Source organism: Triticum dicoccoides, chromosome 6A (genome assembly GCF_002162155.2).
Source record: "Triticum dicoccoides isolate Atlit2015 ecotype Zavitan chromosome 6A, WEW_v2.0, whole genome shotgun sequence".
Lineage (NCBI taxonomy): Eukaryota > Viridiplantae > Streptophyta > Magnoliopsida > Poales > Poaceae > Triticum > Triticum dicoccoides.
Window position 1 is genome coordinate 606,887,317 of NC_041390.1, and position 6,929 is coordinate 606,894,245.

A 6,929-nucleotide genomic window follows, 5' to 3' on the forward strand; every position below is an offset into this window, starting at 1 on the left:
CCCCGGCCCGCCCCCATCGCCGTCGCCCGCGCCCCTGCCCCGACCTGCGCCGCCCCGGCCCGCCCTCGCTGTCGCCTGCACCCCTACCCGCCTCCTCAGCTTGGTCCGGCCGCCGGCGCCCTCCCTTTGCAATTTTTTTCATATATATGCTTGTTTTATATATATGCTTGTTTTTATATATATATGCTTGTTTATATATATATATGTAATGATTTTTTTATAGAATATGATGTTTTTTTCATAGATGATCACATATATGATGTATGCACGAATGTGGATGAAATATGATGTTTTTTTGTTCATAGAACATGATGTTTTTTTAATTCACATATTTTTTTGTTCATGAGAGAGGCGGGGACGTTGAGGGATCATAGATGTATTTTTTTAGAATTTTCTATCGTGCATAGACGGATTTTAGACCACGGGAGCACCCCCTCTCTATCCTTGCAAAATTTGCTAAGTGATATTAAGAAGGAAGGAAAAGAAGTATAGGAAAGAAAGAAAATAAGAAGAGGAAAGAAAGAAGAAGAGGAGAGGAAGAAGAGGAGAAATAAATAAGAAGAAGAAAAAAGAAGAAAAAGAAGAGGATAAGAAGAAAGGAATAGTGGAGAAGAGGAACTAGGGTAGAGGGTCGAGGGTCGTTAAGGGGTCAAGCATCGAGGGTTCGAGGGTTCTATAGGGTCGAGGGATCGAGGGTCGAGGGTTCCAGGGTCGTCTAGGGGTCGAGGGTTCCAGGGTCGTCGAGGGTTCGAGGGGTCGAGGATCGCCGAGGGGTCGAGAGAGGTTTCCTAGTGTCAAAGTATTGAAGAAATCCATGGCTTCATCATTAGCCGGAAGTAACCAGGGCATGACGAAGTCCTCCAAAGTTATTTTGGAATAGTGTCCTAGATAGGATAATTTGCCTTTTGTATGAATTTCAGCAAAGGCCTTCCAAATAACGATATTTGGAAGGTTCTTGCTGAACTTTGTACCAAAAAGCGAATTATCCTATCTAGGACTCCGTTCCAAAATAACTTTGGAGAGCTTCGTACCATCATGCACCTGTTACTTTTGCCTAATGATGAAGACATGGTTTTGTTGAATCCTTTGACACTAGGCAACCTCCCGACCCCTCGGAGATCCTCTCGAACATGAGAGGAAGAAGAGGATCACCGAGGGGTCGAGGTTTCCAGGGTCGTCAAGGGTTCGAGGGGTCGAGGATCGCCGAGGGGTCGAGAGAGAGATTTCCTAGTGTCAAAGTATTGAAGAAATCCATGGCTTCATCATTAGCCAGAAGTAACCAGGGCATGATGAAGTACTCCAAAGTTATTTTGGAATGGTTTCCCGGATAGGATAATTTGCCTTTTTGTATGAATTTCAGCAAAGGCCTTCTGTCGGTGTCAAAACCGGCGGATCTAGGGTAGTGGGTCCCGAACTGTGCGTCTAGGCCGGATGGTAACAGGAGGCAGGGAACACGATGTTTTACCCAGGTTCGGGCCCTCTTGATGGAGGTAAAACCCTACGTCCTGCTTGATTAATATTGATGATATGGGTAGTACAAGAGTAGATCTACCACGAGATCAAGGAGGCTAAACCCTAGAAGCTAGCCTATGGTATGATTGTTGTATATGGAGTTGATTGCCTACGGACTACAACCCTCCGGTTTATATAGACACCGGATAGGGTTAGGTTTACATAGAGTCGGTTACAATGGTAGGAGATCTTGAATATCCACATCGCCAAGCTTGCCTTCCACGCCAAGGAAAGTCCCATCCGGACACGGGACAAAGTCTTCAATCTTGTACCTTCATAGTCCAGGAGTCCGGCTGAAGGTATAGTCCGGCTACCCGAACACCCCCTAATCCAGGACTTCCTCAGTAGCCCTGAAGCAGGCTTCAATGACGACGAGTCCGGTGCGCAAATTGTCTTCGGCATTGCAAGGCGGGTTCCTCCTCCAAGTCCTTCATAGAAGATTGTAAACACCAAGAGTAGTGTCCGGCTCTACAAAATAAGCTTCCACATATTGCCATAGAGAGAATAATATTAACACAAATCAAATCTGCTGACGTATTCCGCAGTGCGTCAACACACTACAACCAAGTCCTTCACTCGAATCGTTTTCACTTTTCCACCTCAGCGTGTTTTGCGAGGCGGTTTCCTTGGCACGTCTTGTCAAAGCAGAGATCGTGTACCCCCCTTTTACGTGATTCTCATCAATACGGACGTGGGTAACCCAACCGCGGCACTTATCACGACGCTTGGGAGGCAAGCGAGTTCTACTAGGCAGGTGGGGACGCACAACCACATCCGCCCATATAAGGGGACAAGGATCCACCTTTTTACCTATGCCTTCTTCCTCCGTTGCCTATCCATCTCCTGCGCACCCGAGCTCCACTTCCGACCTCAACCTTCTCCAGAAATTTCCGGAGCGGGAGGCAAGTGGATGGTCTCCTCCGTCAAGGAGGGCAAAGTCAAGAAGCTAAGGAAGGCCGGATACCTGTCCAAGGACATCACGCACCGGCTTCCTGAAGAGGGGCAGCTTCTCCCCACCCCAAGGCCCCATGAGAGGGTAGTATTTCTCCCCCACTTCCTCCGCGGACTGGGTTTTCCACTCCACCCATTTGTCCGGGGGCTCATGTTCTACTACGGTCTGGATTTCCACGATCTGGCTCCGAACTTCATCCTCAACATCTCGGCGTTTATCGTCGTGTGTGAGGCTTTTCTCCGCGTCCTCCCTCATTTCGGCCTCTGGCTCAAGACCTTCAACGTCAAGCCCAAGGTGGTGCGCGGCAGCCAGGCGGAGTGCGGAGGCGCCATGGCGGGCAAGATGGCCAACGTCCTATGGTTCGAGGGTTCTTTCATGGAGACCCTAAAGGGATGGCAATCCGGGTGGTTTTATATCACCGAGCCGCGTGATCCGAAATGGACCGCAGCCCCCGAGTTCTGATCCGAACCCCCCACGCGGCTTATGTCCTGGAAAGAGACGGGCCTGTCGTGGGGTGACGAAAAAGAGGTGACCGGATTGCAAACATGCATCCAGTCCCTGGTGAACAAGCCGGTCCGGCTTGTTAATGTAATCCAGGTTATGCTCGTCCGCCGGATCCTCCCGTGCCAACAATGGGATTTTAATCTGTGGGAGTTCGACCTGGCGGAACATCAAACCCTCAGCAGGCTCTTCGACACGACGTACGAAGATGCCTGGAAGATGCTATTCAAGGGCGCCGAGGCTCCCGCATCCGCTTCCGAGGACCGCGGATACAACTCGCAGCGTCACGCTAGCGAGGTATGCCATCTACACCTTTTACAGGATGTTAAGATTTTTTCATAGTTTGGCTCTATGCGGGATCTAAACTCCCTTACCTTTGACAGGCTTGGCGGGCGATATCCGGACCGATTAACTGTCCGGCTCCGCTGCCCGAAGACCCAGCCCCAGCTCTACTAGCAAAGCTGCTGGTTCCGGCGCCTTATGTGGTGCCGGAGAAGAAGGCCAAGAAGAAGAAAACCACGGGGACTCGAAAGAGTGCCCGCAACGTGGTTGTGTCGGACTTGTCATCTGACGAGTCCGAGACGCCCTCCTCCCGCGAAAACGAGGAGGAGGAAGAAGAAAACTCCACCCCCCAGCGGAGGGAGGAGAGAAGAGGAAGGCCGCCCCAACGGGGGAGGCCGAGGGGTCTAGGAAAAGGAAGACCCCTCCGCCGGACTATGCCCCCAACGCCGAAGAGGGCAGAGAGGAGTGGCCAAACAGGGCCAAGCGTCCGACGAAATCGTAAGTTCGGATATCAGAGTAACTCATGATGTTCCTTTGTTGCACAGCTTTCCCTAATGTTGAATGTAATTATGCAGTCCGCCTCGGGCCGAATTCGACAAATCGTCGGGAGGCTCCCTGGACTCATCGGACGTGAACTCAGTTCCGCCCGCTGTCTCCCCCTGCACTGCAGACGACACCGAAGTGGCGTCGCGACAAGCTCCGGGGCAGGAGGAGGTGGTCCCGGAGGAGCCGCAAGGCAACCTCCCGGACTCCAGGAGTGAAGGGGATAAGGCTCCACAGGGCTCTCAGTCCGGCTTTGTGCCGGACACCACGCCGGAATCTTCCACAGTTCCGGACCGCGGTAGGCGAACTCCTTCCAAGAGGAGCAAGCCTTCTGAGCCGGCGGCCTCCGTCCAACCGGAGGTGCCGGACAATCTGCTGGAGGTGCTTGATGATGCCTCCATCAATGAGGGGCACCGTACTATTATGAGTACGGTGATCCAGAAGGTTCAGTCCGCCAAGAGCGGACTGACTGAAGCTTGCGCTAGCCTTCTAACAGGCTTCGAGGTAAGTAAAAATATGTAAAAATATTACCGCATAGACAGTAGCCCCTGATGCTCTGTTTGGCGTTCGGAAAGAAAAGCCGAATAGAGGATCTATTAAATTTCATAGGAGTCTAAAATAAAAGAGTCAATATGTTTATGCAGGCTTCGCTGCTATCCACCGCCGCACTGACTGCGGAGGTGGGTGTCCTGAAGCAGGACCTCGAGCGGACCGAGCAAGAGCTCGGCCTTGCCAAGCGGCGGCTCGAGGAGGAAGAAGGTAAGAAATACCTTACAGGAAAAGTGCCTATAAAAAGGCTTGATTGCAAAAAGAGTAACAGGATTGTACTGCTTATTGTAGGGGCCACGACTGAGGTGGCGACCCTTAAGCAGGCGTTGTCTAAGGCCGAAAAGAAAACGGCCGCGGAGCGCACCGAGCGAGACAGACTTGGGGCTCAGGTCGACGAGGTGCAGCAAGAGCTTCAGGTTCTCATGAAAAAACATGAGAGATTGGAGCTGGAGTCGAAGGCACAAGCATCCGAGCTTGCAACGGCCCTAGAGGCTGCCAAGTCTGCCAAGGCCGAAGCCCAAAAGGCCCGCCAAGAGTTGGAGGAGATGAGGAAGATAGCAGCGGGTAAGGCATTCTTTATGCAAAGCAGAAATATAAAAGTGAACTACCTGTTACTTACCCGAATCCGGAGCTCTCCAGGGGCATTCGCAGATCTTCCCCGCAGCGTATCCGACACCGCCGCATTCTACCGAGCTGAAGAGGGTAGCTCGACGGAGAAGGTGTTCTGGTCTCAGTATTCTGAGGCCGGACACCCTGTGCCCTTGAGCGACCAGCTGAAACAGCTGGTCGAGCTCCACAAGGCGGCCGAGCAGGCCATGAAGGGCTTCATAGTTCGGCTGTGGCCCAGAGAGGCCCTGCCTGGGAGCTATTTCGGGCTGGTGCGGCGGCTGGTGGAGGCCTGTCCGAGGCTTGAGGTTATCAAGCGCTCCGTCTGCATCGAAGGTGCCCGTCGGGCCCTTGCCCGTGCAAAGGTGCACTGGGGTAAGCTGGACGGTGAGAAGCTTGTGAAGGACGGGCCGCCGCCGGGGAAGGAGCATCGCAAGCCCGAGAACTACTACAAGGATGTTCTTGCAGGTGCCCGCCTTGTGGCGGATGAATGTACCAAGGATGTGATATTTGAATGAACTCGCTCGTGTTTATCCTGTGCGCTGAAAACTTGTTCATATGCGCTAAGCAATGCTTATTGAATTTAAAATATTACTTTCTGTGCGGCCGTTTATCAAAAATTGAGAGATGGCCAGTCGTCGGCTTCTGCCCCCATGCCACTAGTGCTGGGGTGTTCGGGATAAACCTGAGAGCTCTTTTCCCCATAGTTGGGTCCTTTGAGGGAGGCGCTCAGCACAACGAACCAGGCAATCGGACTATAATGCTTGAACACTCTCACTTAGCCATAGAACTCTATAATTTTAAATTTCGGCGAAGCCCCTAGTTCGGAAGACCGAGTTCGGGGCGCTATCCACGCCTTGGCCGGACAAAGCCAGCTCCTTGCTCGAAGCGGCATAAGCCTTTAGGGACTCGAAAAACCTCTCGAACAGCGACCGGTCTCTCGCCACATCATGACAGTTAGTTTTAGCTTTCTCCACTGAAGTGCTTAACCCAACTGAACCGGGGCACAATCGCAGTGGTTCTCCTAGTGCTACCTTAGCCGATAGAGCGGAACGTAAGGCACCAAAACATAGGAGCCGGGCAAACCCAACTATTGACCCAAATCATGATTTGGAGCCGATGCGTATAGTGCTATAAGTTCGGGGTGCCGCACTTGTGAAAGTGTACGGACTTCTCACACCATTATGAGGGGTACTGAAGCCCTTGGCGTGTTTGGCATACCATGGTGTACGGGTGCAATCATGTCATTTAATAAACATAAATGTGAAAAGAAGATAATGCAAAAAATAGACAAGAAGCTAAGCATTGTTTATAGAGAGGCTATTTATCAAAGCCGAACGATACAAATAGTGCGGTAAGCAAAAGATATTGGATTATTCAGTATGTCCTGACCAGGGGCAGGCCGCGGAATTGTATTTAAAACAGGTATACCGCTCGTAACAGAGACCACCTGGGAATTCCATAATGCGGCATGGCTTGTCTGCCTCCCTGGATCTTGCATCGTTTGTGCGGCAGTCGAATTGCCGAACAGGTCGTCCGAAGTATGGAGTCCTGAAAGTAAGAAAACATTAAAAAAGAATCCGGCAGCCCCTAGTACGTTTTAAGCCGTATTTTGGGCGTGCCGTTATTGTGCCCCTTCCCCTGTGCCCATGGTATTTCAAGGGCGTAGTTATGTACGCGAGGTACTGGTTTCGCTATGTCGCGAAAGCTGGGGTTGGGGCCACATTGCTACGCTTGCTCAAAGTGTGCCAGGCGGTCCTGCTGTGGGTTACTCCGGGCGCGCTTGGCAGTGTCTGGCTTTTTAATGGCCGGACTGGAGAATTGCCTGAGAAGGCTACTTTGTACCTCCGCTGCGAGAGCCGCCGTATGCTCCTCCGTATGGAGGGAGCGTTTGGTGTTTCCGTTGACCATAATTACTCCTCGAGGGCCTGACATCTTAAGCTTGAGATATGCGTAGTGCGGCACCGCATTGAACTTTGTGAAT